Source organism: Arvicola amphibius, chromosome 6, assembly GCF_903992535.2.
Source record: "Arvicola amphibius chromosome 6, mArvAmp1.2, whole genome shotgun sequence".
In the NCBI taxonomy this organism is placed as follows: Eukaryota; Metazoa; Chordata; class Mammalia; order Rodentia; family Cricetidae; genus Arvicola; species Arvicola amphibius.
In genome coordinates this window covers 57,138,550-57,155,167 of record NC_052052.2, presented here as the reverse complement: position 1 = coordinate 57,155,167, position 16,618 = coordinate 57,138,550, and positions in this window count along the sequence as shown.

Sequence of the window (16,618 nt, the reverse complement as noted above, 5' to 3'; positions counted from 1 at the left end):
CATTCATAAACAAAAAAAATCATTGTAATAGTGTGAATGATCTTCAACAAGGGTTTCAAGACCTTTCCAAAATCTCTTAAATCAACATGTTGAAATAATGGATGTCCACACTCAAAATGATAAAATTGGACCCTTAGACCATACACAAAATGAATTCGAAGTTTTAAAAATAAACAATAATACCACTCTCTAACAGGGTATAACACCTCTTCCAGACACTATAGGCTACCAAACAAAAAGGCTAGTGTCAGATATGGGCAACCTCTTCCCAGATATACCTTCTCCCAATAAAACGTGGCCATGTCTGTGGAGACTTTCCTTCTGTCTAATGTAGCGGCCCATCCTACTGTGGGTACTGCTGCCCCTGGGCAGCTAGGCCTGGGCTGTATAAGAAAAGTAGCTGAGCCAACCATGGTGAGTAAGGAAGTAGGCAGTGTTTCTCTGCTTCAGTTCCTGACTGAAGGTTTCTACTTAAATTCTACCCTGATTTCCCTCGGTAATGACTGATGTGAAAGTATAAACCACTAAACCCTTTCCTTCCTGAGTTGCATTTAGTCGGTGTTCTATCACAGCAGCAGAAAAGAAAAAACAACCCCTTATTAAATATATGGTTTACAGATGTGCAGCCTTTGTCTTTATGAGTTTGGGTTAATAAATTTAATATAATTTTTCTCTAGGTTCATCCATTTACCAGAAATTTTCTTGGTTTCATTTGATTCTACAGCTGAATAGTATTCCGTGGTGTATATGCACATTTTCAACATCATTCGTTTGTTGAAAGACATTTAGATTGTTTCTGTTTCCTGGATATTGTGAATAGGGCAGCAATGAACATGGCTGAACAAGTGTGTGTGGAATAGCATAAGATATGTAAAGGAGTGGTATAGCTGGAATTTATAGTAGATAAATATAGTAGATAAGTAGCTTAAAGGAAGTTAAGCCACCTGGGCTTTCAGTGCTACCTCCCCACAAGAACCACAGACTATCAAATGCCCCAGTACCAGGCTTAGGAAGCCACCCTTCGAATGGTTGGTTAGGGTAGTTAAATTGACTCCTAAAAGACATTATGGGTTATAACAGATTTAGCTCTCTGTTGCCTCCCAGGGGTTGAGGGTTGACTATACACTTAAGACAAAGACTGGGATGATTTGAGCTAGATCTCATCGGAAAGCCTCTTTCCTACAGTCTAGCTTCCATGGGTCCAGAAAATACTATGCAAGCTGCCAAGAGACAGAAACAATTAAACAGCCCAACCCAGCTCCAGTACCTGTGAATATGGCAATAAGCCAGGTGGTGGTGGCGCACACCTTTAATCCCAGCATTTGGGAGGCAGAGGCAGGCAGATCTCTGTGAGTTTGAAGCCAGCCTGGTCTGCTAGAGCTAGTTCCAGAACAGGCTCCAAAAGTTACAGAGAAACCCTGTCTCGAAAAACCAAAAAAAAAAAAAAAAGTGTATAAGTGGCACTCACATGTGGTAGCAATCAACAGGTTTCCAGTTGGAGTTAACTCCTACTTAGGAGGAAAATCATGCCTGGTACTGGAAACCTAACCAGATACCTTGTGAGGTCATGGAACTTAGGAAAGAATGAACTACTATCACTTTGCTAGACTAGACCAGCACAATTCCATAACACATTCTAAATCTTATCCTTATACTCACGGATAAGTGTAACTGCCTCCCATCATTCAAAGAATCATCTCTTTATAGCAAAGGGAGAACATCAAAGAAAACCACAAATGGACACAATGCAGAGGTCCATGGGTCGTGGGGAGCACAACCCCAGTGCATCATAGCTCCTGCATCTATAACTGAGGGAATATTATGGAAGAGTGACTGGTGTCTTGGTTTGGGTCACTTTTGCTGTAATGAAATGCCATTACCAAAAGCAAATTGGGGAGGAAGGAGTTTATCTGGCTTACATTTCTACATCATTGAAGAAAGTCAGGCTAGGAACTCAAATAGAGCAGAAACCTGGAGCTGATGCAGAGAGGATGGGGGGATGCTGCTTACTGACTTGCTCTCCATGACTTGATCAGCCTTTATTGTAGAGCCCAGGACTACCAAATCAGGGATAGCACCACCCACAATAGACTGGGCCTTCCCCATCAGTCACTAATAAAAAAAAAAATGCCTTATCACCATCCCTGACTATTGGTCTAAAAACAGACATGTGGACCAATGGAATTGAATTGAAAATCCTGACACTAATTCACACACATGAACACCTGATTTTTGACAAAGAAGCCAAAACTGTATAATGGAAAAAAGAAAGCATCTTTAACAAATGCTGCTGGCATAAATGGATGTCAACATGTAGAAGGTTGCAGATAATCCATATCTATCACCATATACAAAACTCAAGTCCAAGTGGATCAAAGACCCCACCATGAATCCAGTTACACTGAACCTGATAGAAGAGAAAGTGGGAAGTTGCCTTGAATGCACCGGCACAGGAGACCACTTCCTAAATATAACACCAGCAGCACAGGCACTGAGAGCAACAATCAATAAATGGGATTTCCTGAAACTGAGAAGCTTCTGTATGGCAACGGACATGGAGAATAAGACAAAATGACAGCCTACAGAATAGGAAAAGATCTTCACCATCTGACAGAGGGCTGATCTCCAAAATATGTAAACAACTTAAGAAACTGGACATCAAAATACCAAGCAATCCAATTAAAAAAATGGGTACAGATCTAAACAGAATTCTCAACAGAAAGATCTCAAATGGCTGAAAGGCATTGAAGGAATTCCCCCAACTCATCAGGGAAATGCAACCCAAAATGACAGAGTCTTACACCAGTCTTAATTGCTAAGATCAAAAACACAAGTGACAGCTTATGTTAGACAGGATGTGGAGTAAGCAGAACACTCCTCCACTGCTACTGGGAGTGCAAACTTGCACAGCCACTTTGCAAATCAGCATGGCAGCTTCTCAGAAAATCGGGAATTAATTTACCTCAAGACCCAACAATACCATTCTTGAGCATATACCCAAAGGATGCTCAATCATATCACAAGGACACCTACTCAACTATGTTCCTAGCAGCATTATTCATAATAGCCAGAACCTGGAAACAGCCTAGATGTCCCTTGACCAAAGAATGGATAAAGAAAGTGTGATACATTTACACAATGGAGCACTTACTATTCAAATGTATAAAAACAATAACATGAAATTTACAGGCAAATGGATGGAACTAGAAAAAAATCATCCTAAGTAAGGTAACCCCGACTCAGAAAGACACAGTATTACTCATAAGTGGATACTAGATGTAAAGCAAACTACAACCCACAGCTCCAGAGATGCTAGGTGACAAGGGGGACCTTAAGAAGGGCATGCGTTGATATCCCTGGGAAGGGGAGATAGGATGAGATCTCCTGGGTAAATGGAGGGTGGGGGAGGTTGAGGGGAGGGAATGGGGTGAGAACATGAGGGAATGGGATGGCTGAGCTGGAGGGAGGACAGAGTGGGAGAGCAATGAGAGAGCTGGGTAGAGGGAGCCTTTAAGGGGTTAGGGGAAAATCTGGTGCTAGGAAAATTCCTAGGAATCCACAAGGATGACCCCAGCTAAGACTTGCAGCAGTAGTGAAGAAGGCACCCGAACTGGTCTCCTGCAATCAGATTGGTGACTACCCTGTCATCATAGAACCTTCATCAAGTAACTGATGGAAACATGCAAATTTCCACAGCCAAGCACCAGGCTGAGCTCTGGGAGTCCAGTCAAAGGATGGAGGGGTCAAGTTCATGATGGGGAATCTGCAGAGACAACTGAACCACGCTTGTGGGAACTCATGAACAGCTGTGGAGCCTGCAAGGGACCAAACTAGGCCCTTTGCATGTGGGAAACAGTTGTATAGCTTGCTCTGTTTGAGGGGCCCCTGGCTGTGGGACCAGGAGCTATCCCTGGTTTCTGAGCTGGCATTTTGCAGCCCATCGCTATGGTAGGATGCCTTACTCCGCCTTGATGCAGGGAGGAGGGACTTGATCCCGCCTCAACTTAATCTACCAGGCTTTGTTTACTCTCCAGGGAAGGCCTTACCCTTTTAGAGGAGTAGTTGGGAGGGGTGGGAAGGAAAACTTGTTGGTATGTAAAATGAATGAAAAATTAAAGAAATAAAAATTCAACAATAAAAAATGCCTTACAGGCTTGCCTACAGCCAGATCTGTATACACACACACACACACACACACATATAATTTATTGATTCTACGGAAATTTCACATTGCACCCCAATCCCACTCACCTCCCAGTCCCTCCATATCCACCCTCACCCCAACAGCATCTCCCCCAAAAGAATGTTCCCAAATTTAATTAAAAACAAAACAAAACAAAAAAAAAAACTACCTTACACCATCTCTCCACCACCTCTTCATTCTGTGTCATCGGGAGCTGCAGAGTGTCACACAGTCTATATTCTCTTTTGTCCCATCAGCCCACCCACAAATGTTTATCTCTATGAATCATTAGTCTGGTTCAAGGCCTCTGGCCTCTGGCACACCGTCATCACTGGACCCTCACTGAAACTCCTCTTGGATATCCTGCTGTTGCCTGAGTCATGGGGATCACATGGCTATCAGCTTTTGTTCCACAGGGCCGCTCCCTTCACAAGCTACAGCAGGTCATCGATAGGGGAGATATTAGGGTGGGCCCTCACCTGAGGCCCTGATGGTAGCTGAGCTGGTCAGTCTGGGATATTAAGACTTCCCACCTCAGGTAAGGGGTGGAACCAGCTCTCCTAGGCCCCTGTCATCAGGGGTCAGCTCTCCCATGCCCATGGTAAGGGTGAGGCCAACTCCCCCTGAGTGCAGGGGTAGAGGGGGAATTTCCCCATGAAAGGCAGAACCAGTCTCCCGCTCTAGTATCCAGTGAGGGGTAGGGCCAGGTATCCCAGAGCCAGTGAAGGGTGGGGCAGGCTCAGCATGGTCATCCAATTTCAACATGTGTGGTTCCTATGACGCCCTGTGGTAAAGAGGCCAAGGACATCAACACAGATCACAGCTGCAACAGAAGCATGGACCCAGGTACAGACCTTGGCAACAGCTCAGGCCCAGACAGCACTGTAGCCCCTGGTGGCAGTACAAGCCACTCAGATCAGCATGGCTCTGGTGGTGGCATGGTCCTTGGACACCAACGTGGCCACAGGTTATGGCTTAGATCCTGGGCATCCGTGTGGCCTTTCGTGGCAGCATGAACTATAGACATCAAGACAGCCCCTGGCTGTGGTAGGGGCCACAGACCCAGACATGGCCCTCAGCTGCAGTCCGGGCCTGGATGTCACCGTGGCATCTTGCAGCAGCCCAGGCCACTGAAATGTGTATGGCCCTGGGTACAACGTGATCCTCAGACACACAGCCTTTGGTAGTAACGGGAGCCACATACATCAGTACAGACCTGCAATAGAGCCATGGGCCCAGACATGGCCATTGGCAGCAGCTTGGGTCTTGATATCATCAAGGCCCTAGGTGGCAGCATAGCCCTTAGACACCAACATGGTGGCCTTGGGTAGCACCAGGCCCCAGGCATCCTTGTGGCCTTTGGTGTGTCAGCACAGACTCTGGCTGCTATAGGACTAGGGACCCAGACATGGCCCTTGGCTGGAGCTCAGGCCCCAATATCACCCCCACTTCTTCAGTTCTGCCTCTTACAACAGCACAGGAACTATATTCCGCTTCTCTTTTCCCTCCCATTTCTCCACTGCTCATTATGACGGCACCTTCCTACCTCCATGTCACAAGGCTCTGTATGGAGCCTGTGGAGACCTTCAGCCAGCCCGGACTACAAGGGCCCAGACTGGATCATGAGTCTTTTTTTTTAAATTTATTTATTATGTATACATTATTCTGTTTGCTTGTATGCCTGCAGGCCAGAAGAGAGCACCAGACCTCATTACAGATGGTTGTGAGCCACCATGTGGTTGCTGGGAATTGAACTCAGGACCTTTAGAAGAGCAGGCAATGCTCTTAACCACTGAGCCATCTCTAGAGCCCCTGGATCATGAGTCTTTCACTTGCCTGAGCCAGGTAACACCAGGAAGACCTCTATAGCCGAATCTTACTGAAGCATCTTCCCACCTGAGGTTCCTCTCAGATGACTATAGGTTGTGTCAAGTTGACAATGAACTAGCAAGCACAGGTGGGAAAATTATAAGAGCCAGAATGGCAGAAAGTCTGATGTGAAACAGTCTCTCCTAAAACAAAACAAAACAGAGAACAAAGAAAACAGCAATGGCAACATCAACAGACATATTAATGTGGACAGAAGAAAATCTGTGGACGGGTGCCATCCCAAGACAAAGAATTAGAGGCAGCTAATGACTGCTAAGGGAGGAAGAATGAGCCCCACACAGGGATGAGACTCCTTGCTGTCCAGTGCAGAGTAGTGAGAGTGGTGAGCCCTGGAACTATATACCCACAAACAACAAAAATGGACTCAACAGGCTGTATTTATATATACTTGTACATATATATATATATATACCTACATGCATATAAATGTATATAGCAACAATGAAAGGTGGCTTGAGAATGTGGAGTAAACATGGAGAGGTTGGAGGGACAGCACCTAGGAGGAGCTGGAGGAGGAAAGGAAATGTAATCCTATTCCTTTTTTATATATTTTAATTAAAAACACCTTAAATGGGGGGTAATATAATGGGGCTGGAGAAATGCCTCAGTAGTTAAGAGTTCGATTCCTAGCATGCACTTCAGGTGACATACAGCCTCCTGTAACTCTACTTCCAGGAGATCTGATACCCTCTTGTAAGTGCTACAGATGACTGCCCACATATGGTGCACACTCACACAGAAACATAAGGATACCTCCTAGATGGTGTGATGGTTAAACTTGGCTTGATTTTTTAAAGAATTCTGGGATATTAGTTGTCTTAGGATTTCTATTGCTGTGAAGAAACAGCATGACGATAAAGGAAGTTAAGGAGAAAAGGGTTTCTTTAGGTTACACTTCCACATTGCTGTTTACTACTAAAAGAAGTCAGGACAGGAACTCAAACAGGGCAGGATGCTGTGGGACAGTGGTCTTGTACCCTGTCGCTTGTATTGTTTTAATAAAACGCTGATTGGCCAGTAGCCAGGCAGGAAGTATAGGCGTGGCGACCAGGCAGTAAGAAGAGGTGGGGTGACCAGAACAAGAGAAGTCTGGGAAGAGGAAAGACTCAGTCTGCAGTCGTCACCCAGACACAGAGGAAGCAAGATGAGTATGCCTCACTGATAAAAGGTACCAGATTACATGGCTGACACAGACAAGAATTATGGGTTAATGCAGGATGTAAGAGTTAAGAAGCCTGAACTAATAGGCCAACCAGTTTATAATTAATGTAGACCTCTGTGTGTTTCTTTGGGGCTGAACAGCTGTAGGATTGGACAGGACAGAGACCTCTGTCAATGACAGGAACCTGGAGGCAGGAACTGATGCAGAGGCCATGACGGGCTGCTGCTTACTGGCTCACTTCCTGTGACTTGCTCAGCCTGCTTTCTTCTAGAACCCAGGACCATCGACCCAGGGTTGGCACCACTTATAATGAACTAGGTCCTCCCCACCGATCACTATTTAAGAAAATGACCTACAGACTTGCCTTACAGCTGGATGTCATGGAGGCATTTCCTCAAATGAGACTCCTTCCTCTCTGATGATGCTACCTTGTGTCTAGTTAACACACAAAACCAGCTAGTACACTAGTTAATCACACTTCTGGGTGTGATTGTTAAGGTGTCTGTAGTCCTCTTAGAGGGCTTTGGACTAATCAATGGATTGATTCCTAGATGGATTAGCAAGATGGTAGCATTATTAAAAAAAAAGAAAAAATACTATGTTATTTGTCTTAAATGAAGTAGCTGAAAGTATTACAGCCAGATTTGCAGAGACATTCTGGAGAAAGGTCTATATATAACACAGTGTGTTAGTTACATTTCTCATTGATGTGACCAAATACCTGACAAGAAACAGATTAAGGGAGGATTCATTTTGCCCCATGGCTTGAGAACACAGTTCATTGAGGTAGGGAAGGTCTGTCAGTGGGAGGATGCAGCTGCTTACACCTGGGTGGAGCAGGAAACAGAAAGCTGAATTCTGATGCTCAGATGGCCTTTCCTCTTCTTATACAATTGAGAAATCCAGTTCATAGGATGACGCGGATCATGTTAAGGTGTGTCTTCCCCCTCGGTTAATCTTTCTAGAAATATCATTACAGACATGCCAAATGTTTTGTCTAGTCACCCTTGTAATGAAGGGTGATTGTAATGAAGGCAAATTTACTCCCAAACACATCACTTTTAAGCAATAACACACAACAATGTACAGTCAACGTACAACAATTAGTTCTGCTAAGCGAAATATGGTTAAGACAGCATATTTGGGCACTGAAGACACTCTTCAGGGATAGAGCGCTCGCTTAGCCTGTATAAAACCATAGGCCCCAGTACTGAAAATAGGTGAAATTTGCACTGTGTTGGTTCTGTAACAACTTAAGTCATATTTTTCATACAATAAATAGGAAATACCCATTCTTTTCAAAAACATATGGTATGTGTTATGCTCAACAAATTTCAAAGTAATTATAGTTGAGACTTTATCTGCAGTAATATTTGTTTGTTTTCTAAAAAATAAAGCGTGCCCAAAGATCAGAGTGTAGAGGTAAGCCACTAGTTAGCCTTAGAAAAGCCAGGCAGTGGTGGCACACACCTTTAATCCCAGCACCCAGGAGAAAGAAACAGAGGAATCTCTTTGAGTTCAAGGCCACTCCGGGCTGAATCCGTCTAAAAGAGAAACAGAGATCACACAAAGGTGATCCCAGCATTTGGGATTACATGCCTTTAATCCCAGCACTAGGGAGGTAGAGACAGGATGTGACTGGGTGGAGACAGGAATATAAGGCATTGGGGACAGGAGGTCAGATTCAGTCTGAAGTTTTGTAGAGAGAGAGAGTCAGTCTGAGGATTCAATGAGAGAATGTTCAGTCTAAGAATTTTTAGGGACAGGATTTCCCCTTTGGCCTAAGGATTCAGTTTAGGTAAGAACTTGTGACTGGCTGCTTCTCTGATCTTTCAACATTAACCCCTATATCTGACTCTGGGTTTTTATTAAGACCAATAGAAGTTGTGCTATATTTATTTTCTAACCACAATACAAACTAAACTTTAAAAATGAAAAAAATGTAGGTAAGTCTTATCATTTGAAATTTTACAGAATCCATCAGGAGAAATACAGACAGAGTCAGGCTAAGCCCCTGGGGACATTCACTGGAGCCTCTTTCAGCATTGGTCTTGAGATAACGTTAGTCCCTCTGGTGCAAACAGAAACTGCCATCCCCACTGCTATCACTGATAGTCTTTCAAATTCTTTTCCATGTTGCTGGACGGCCAAATCCCACCTGCCAGTTTCTTGCAGGTGAGATTAAACCGTGTGCCAGTACCTGTATTAGCTTTGGTAAATTACCCTAACAAAGAACTTAGGGGACACTGGTGGTTTGGGCTTATTCTTCCTAGGGTATAGAGTTCTTCATGGCAGCCACTGTGGAAGGCAGGCATAGTGATAAAAGCAGGAAGCTCTGGTTCCATTTTATCCCCACTCAGGAAGCAGAGAGTGAACAGGACATGGAAACAGGCTATAAAACTTCAAGACCCACCCCCCCCCCCCCGTGACTTACTCCTTCCTGTTAGGCTCCACACCTAAAGACTGCACAGTCTTCCCAAATAGCACCATCAGCTGGGACCAAGTGTTCAACACGGAAGCGCACACAGGACAGCTGTTATGGCTGATAAGCCACCCCTACTATATACATTGATATTTGTAAGATGAGAAGTTTAACAAATTTGTCTAAGGTCTGAATGCACTTAACCTCATCTGATCTCAAAAGCTAATCAGGATAGCACTCTGCTCTGAAAAATTTTCCAGATATGTAACGTATTTATTATAGAGCAGTCAAAATGCATGACAAATGTCCTGGTAATTACCATACATACATAATTCACTTCTAGGTCTGCTAGATAATCAATGAAGTGAGTTAGGATTGCAAATTGTTACTTGTACAAATATGAACTTTTGAACCTAGCTATATTTTAGCCAATCACATAGTAGTAACCTTGTATTTATCTTCTAGTTTTAGTAAGAGCATTTAAAACAGGTTTCTGGGATCAATTTAAATACTTGCACGAGTGGGTAGAGTAAAAATCCTTTCTGATTCGCCATCTAGAACAGCTAGATTAGGGCTAAGAAAAAAAGCATAACACACCCTACTTACTTTAAAATTATCTATTACATGAGTACAAATTTAAATTCCCACCAAAAGTATTTCTTAATTTTTATTTTATGTATATGAGTATTGTGGTGTTTGAAAATGGGCCACATAGGTCCACAGGGGATGATGCTATTAGGAGGTGTGGCCTTGTAAGAATAGGTGTGGCTTTTTGGAGGAAGTGCGTCACTATGGGGGTGGGCTTTGAGGTCTCGGAAGCTCAAGCTCAAGCCAGGCGTAGGTGCTGTCTCTTCCTGCTGCCTACAGATCCAGATGAAGAACTTTCAACTCCTTCTCAAGCACCATGTCTGCCTGTATACCATCATGTTTCCCGCCATGACAGTAATGGAATTAACCTCCAAACTGTACGTCAGATCTAATTAAATGTTTTTCTTTATAAGAGTGGCTGCAGTCATGGTGTCTCCTCACAGCAATAAGACTCTGAGATAGGTATTTTGCCTGCATATATGACTGTGCACCACTCTGTGCCTGATGTGCACAGAGGCCAGAAGAGGGTATTGGGAACCCTGGAGCTGAAGTTACAGACTGTTGTCTGTAGTGATATTTCATTCATATTTTAATAAATAAAGCTTTCCTGAAGATGAGAGAGTAAAACAGCCCCACTGGTCAGTTTTACAGACCAGGAAGTGGTGACACACACCTTTAATCCCAGTTGCCACACTAGTTTGCCATAGAAACCAGGCGGTAGTGGTGCACGCCTTTAATCCCAGCACAGGAGGGGAATATAAGATTGGAGGAGACAGCTCACAGACTCAGCCTCATTCTGAGATTCCTGGAGACAGGATCACCATTTAGACTGAGGTAGAGGTAAGAGCCAGTGGCTGTCTGACCTTTGCTTTTCTGACCTTCAGGTTGAACCCCAATATCTGTCTCTGGATTTTTATTAATCTGGCTACAGTTGTCAGTCACCATGGGGTTGCTGGGAATCTAACCAAGACACCTGGAAGAGCAGCGCCCGCTCTTAACTGCTGAGTCATCTCTCAGGCGCCAAGACATAAAAATGTAAGTGATACAAATGCATACGGACCAATAATTAAAATGGTAAACTGCAAGCATGATAGAAAAGCTTTGCTGAGGATGAATTCACTAAAGCACAAATATCCTCAGACAGGATTCTGCTGCTTTCTCCCCAAGTACAGTGAGCAAAAGAAAGAATGGTGGATTTGGGTGCTGCCTGTTTCTCAGGTGTTGGGTGCTGCCTGCTGCCTTAGATTTCTACCTGTTTCTCAGGTGTTGGGTGCTGCCTGCTGCCTTAGATTTCTACCATACACCATTTTAGAAGGTGTTAACAGAGGGAAACAGGCTTGCTCCTGGCCTGACCCTGGCCTGACCCTGATCTGGAGACTTGGGAATCTCTGCACCTCTGACTCAGCATTAATGACCAAGTATCACTTCGGGCCATGTTGTACTTTTCCAGTAGCTCATGTTCCAAAGACCCTGTAAAAGCCCGTCCCTCTGCCCATCCCATTGCCATCTTTCTTCTGTCTCAGAGGCAGCCTTCATTCTGTGTCTTTCTTCAGTAAATTTCTTGTGTGACGTTTGTTGTGTGGTGTGACTTTCTGGTATCCCTTGGCTCCTAACTGCCAAGATGCTGGAAAAACCCTTTCAACTATGTTTCAAGTGTTATTGCCAGGTATCACAGGTAAGGAAGGCATGTGTAGGCTTGCTTCAGAATGGTAATGTTGGGATGTTATGGTTGTTATTCTGAAACATGTAAGTCAGAGAGAGAATGACTATATCTCAGCCTCCAATTTTGCACCAGTATCTAGAATATTCTTTTTTTTTTTTTAAATATTTATTTATTTATTATGTACACAATGTTCTGTTTGTGTGGATGCCTGCAGGCCAGAAGAGGGCGCCAGACCTCATTACAGATGGTTGTGAGCCACCATGTGGTTGCTGGGAATTGAACTCAGGACCTTTGGAAGAGCAGACAATGCTCTTAACCACTGAGCCATCTCTCCAGCCCCCTCTAGAATATTCTTGATGCTAATATGAGACATGGAATTTAAAAACTGACCCGAGATGAGTAACTGGATAGAGAAGAGGCGATGAGCCCTGAACAGAACCACCAGGCAAGGAAAATCCTTACAGCTGTACACACTGCTGCCACCTCCCCAGGGCACTCTGGACTCCTCTCTGCACCTTTCTCCATTGCTCTCGCCCCAGGAGCCATGGGCACTGTACATGAATCACTATCATGAAAACAGAATTGCTTAGTTGCTAGTTTTGTAGCGTGTTCCCCCACGTTACAACATTCTCTCCATGTTCCTCCACATTACAACATTCTCTCCAACTTGAAACATCTCCTCCAGAAGGGAAAAGGAGGTCCATAAGCTCCCCTGGTAAACAGGAGGTAAACAAATGGTCACATGTTTGGAGGAACAAAATCTAGAAAGATTCCTGATCTTGAGGACATTGATGCAATTATTACTTCTTTGGTGTCATAAACTCTTTTTTGGGGTGAATACAGTTGTGTGTGTGTGTGTGTGTGCACGCGCGTGTGTGTTGTATAACCCTGGGGAAAGTCTGTCACACAACACTAATGCTCAGTAATAATTTTTTAAGGAATAATGTTTTTATTAATTCTTTGAGAATTTTATGCAATATATTTTTTAATTTTTGAGATTAATATAACTACATTATTTTCCTCTTCCCTTTCCTCCCTTCAAACCTACCATATACTTTTCTGTGCTCGCCTTCAAATTCATGACATCTTTTTTTTTGTAAATTGTTATGGCATAAGTATATGTATATGCATGTATTCCTGAATATAACCTGCTCGGTCCATAGAATGTTATTTGTATGTGTGTTTTCAGGACTGACCGTTTAACAGTGCATAGCTAGTTGGTATGCTCTTCCCAGTGAAGCCCACCTCTCCACCTTCTGGTTTATCCAGTTTCCTGTGGTTCTTTGTGTAGAGTTGAGACCTCATGGACTTCTTGTCTACGTTGGCATGTCCACTGGTGCTGTCATTGTTCAGTTCATTTGGGGGCAGTCATATTGGTAAGGATTTGTGGTTGTAGCTTCTGACATTACCTTAAAATAAGGGAGTGTTTTGTAGATGTATTCATGGGGACTGGTCTACACAACTCTTCATTTTATTTGGTTATGGTTTTCTGTAATGGTCCCCATCTGTTTCCTTAATTAGGGGTGAAGACTACACTTACCTGTAAATATAAGGACAAAATATTTATGTATTGTTAGGTATTATGCTAGTTGCGTAGTTAGTGCTTGTAAATTCTTCTTCAATAACCATGACTTCACTTGCACTGAGTAGTTAGTTACTTTCCAGTACCAGGCATGGTCTGCTTTTTATTGAGCAGTTCTTAAGTTCAATTAGAGACCTATTGGTTACCACCTAGGTATGTGTGCCACTACTGCACCCTTTGGGTTATTGTGCCATGATGGTCATTGATGTGGCTCTGAGGCATCATGTCTGGGTAGGACTGTTGGTTGCTTCCTTCCTTCAGAAGCTTTCATGGTACCTACTAGTATTAATCACAGGAAGGAGGCAGCTCAGGGAGTTCCAGTTCTGGGAGTCCCTAGGTCCTGTCTCTGATGTGCATAGTGTCTTCAGCAATAGGGAATTACCATCTACCTTGGGACAGCCAAGGGCAATAGCAATAGGCTATATGTTTGGGGAATCTTTTGGATATCTCTGATAACAACAACTCAAAAGATGGATTCTCATGTCTGGTATTAGGGGTTTTTTTTAGGTTGTCTTTGGCTCTTGGGATAAGCACTGACAGCCCAGATGAAAGAAGTTCATTAGAACTATATATTTTTATACAGAATTATGTGTGTTATGGGCTTGTTTTTTTAGATTTGGTTTTTTTAATTAATTAATTAATTATTTATTTATTTATTTATTTATTTATTTATTTATTTATTATGTATACAATATTCTGTCTGTGTGTATGTCTGCAGGCCAGAAGAGGGCACAAGACCTCATTACAGATGGTTGCAAGCCACCATGTGGTTTCTGGAAATTAAACTCAGGACCTTTGAAAGAGCAGGCTCTTAACCGCTGAGCCATCTCTCCAGCAGGTTTGGGGGTTTTTAGATGCTTCCTGTGGCCTTTTTTTCAGATATCCTCATTGTAATTTTTTAACCTCTTTCCTCCTTCTTCTATATTTACCTCATTTTTCCACTTCCTAGGGCAACCCCCTTTTCATTTCCCCTATATGATCACTTGTTCTACAGTGTATTTTGAGCATATTCATCTTCTTCTTCCAACTCTTCCCAGAACCTCCCCCACCTATCTTCCCACGTAACTTCTCTGTGTGTCTCTCTCCCTCTGTGACTGTCTCATTGTCTTTGTCTCTTTATCTCTTTCCCCTTCTCCCCTCCCAAGTCCAGTCCCAGTTCAGTTTGTGTTGACCAACTACTCCTAAGTATGGGTCCTGCCCTGGAGTGTGGCTAATACATCAGGTGTCACACCATTAAAGAAAACTAGCTTTCCCTTTTCCAGCAGCAATCAAAAACCAATAGTTCTTAAGCTATAGGGCTACTTAATGCCCATCATCCCTTCTAAATGATGGAATTTTGTTTGGTTTAATCTTGGACAGGCCTTGGGCATGCTATCACAACAGGTGTAAGTTCATATGTACATCAGCCCTGTTGTGTGTCTACTTCCTTGAAGTCATCTACCACCTTTGGCTCTTCCATTCTTTCTGGCTCCTCTTCTATACAGCTTTCTGAGCCTTGTGGGGAGGGACATCTCATTTAGAGCTGAGTATTCTGAATTACTTTATTCTCTGCATGCTGTTCAATTGTGGGTCTGTGTTAATCACCATCTACAGCAAGAAGAAGCTTCTCTGATAAGGGTTGAGTTGTATACTGATCATGTTTACTTTTTTACCCTAAGGTGGTGTCTGTCATTGATGGTTAATGTGTTACTTGAAGGCAGCAAAAAAAATGAGCTTTTTTTAAATTTAATTTCATATATGTGTACTGTCTTTGCATTATTTCTCCCCTTCCTCCTATCCCTACAACCCTTTCTCCCCCATGTCCTCTTTTTTCCTTTGGTTATTATTGTTATATATTCTTATATATGTAAATGTATGTTTGTAATATAAGTACAACCTGCTGAGTTCATTTAGTGTTGCTCATATGTTTATGCTTTTAGGGATAACCACTTAGTATTGAATAATCATTTAGGAGGATCATCCCTGAGAAGAATGATTCTTTTTCTCTCAACCATAATTAAAAGTTTGTGGTCATTCGTACAGAAATGGACACTTGTGAGATGTCATCAACTGATGTGACCATTGTTCAGGTCTTGTTTAAACAGGCATATTGTAGAGACTTCAGCGGCACAGCTTTCTACTAGCTCACTGAAAAGACTATGATACAATAAATTGAGTGATGAGAATTGAGTTCTCCACACGGATCTAGACAAAGGGAGAGAGAATGTTTATGTTCCCATAAATGATATTGGTGAGGAATATTATTCCATCAAAAAGTCCGTCCTTTGAGTGGGCTTGGTATTTATTTTAGTTACATGGCCCTGTTACCTACCTACAAGCCAGGAAAATAATTTAATTGCTTGTTGTAAACTGGTCGTGTTCATTTGAAGCCTCATAGACATTAACGGAAGCAAAATGTTACAGAGGCTTTCCTGGAAAATTTAGGTGATGCCAAATTTTTGCAAATAAAGCACAGTTTACACTGAAGCTATAACTCTGAGTCTTGGGACATAGTTTGGTTGGTAGAGTGCTTGCTGAACAGACACAAAGCCCTGGGTTCCATCTCCACCACTGTATATAGTAAGTATGTTGTCACATGCTCGTAACCTCAGCACCCAGGAGGAGGAAGCAGGAATATCAGGAGTTCGAGTTCATCTTTCCCAACAGAGCGAGTTTCAGGTTAGTCTGGGGCATACCAAATCTCGTCTGAGCAAGAAAACAAATTGTAAAAATCAAAAGGGAATATTTGGGACTAGAAAGATGGCTCAGTGGTTATGAGTGCTTCCTGTTCTTCTGGAAGATCTGAATGTAGTGCCCAGCACCCACATCAGGTGGCTCACACTGCTGCAACTCCAGGTTCAGGTGATCTGGCACTCTCTCCTGGCCTCTGAGCATACCTGCACACATGCCCATAATTTCTCTCCTTACACAATCAGTCAGGACTGCCTAGGCTCCCCACCAGTACCACCATGAAAAGCTGGCTAACGGCTATCCAGGGTAAATTTATATTATTTCTTATGATTACATGTAAATCATTAGTTAACATTACTTAAACATTAAAACAAACTTGAAATCACAAAGGGCTGGTTAATGTCTTCCTGAGAAGATAATATTTTAAAAAAAAATTAATTAATCTAATTCCTCCTCCC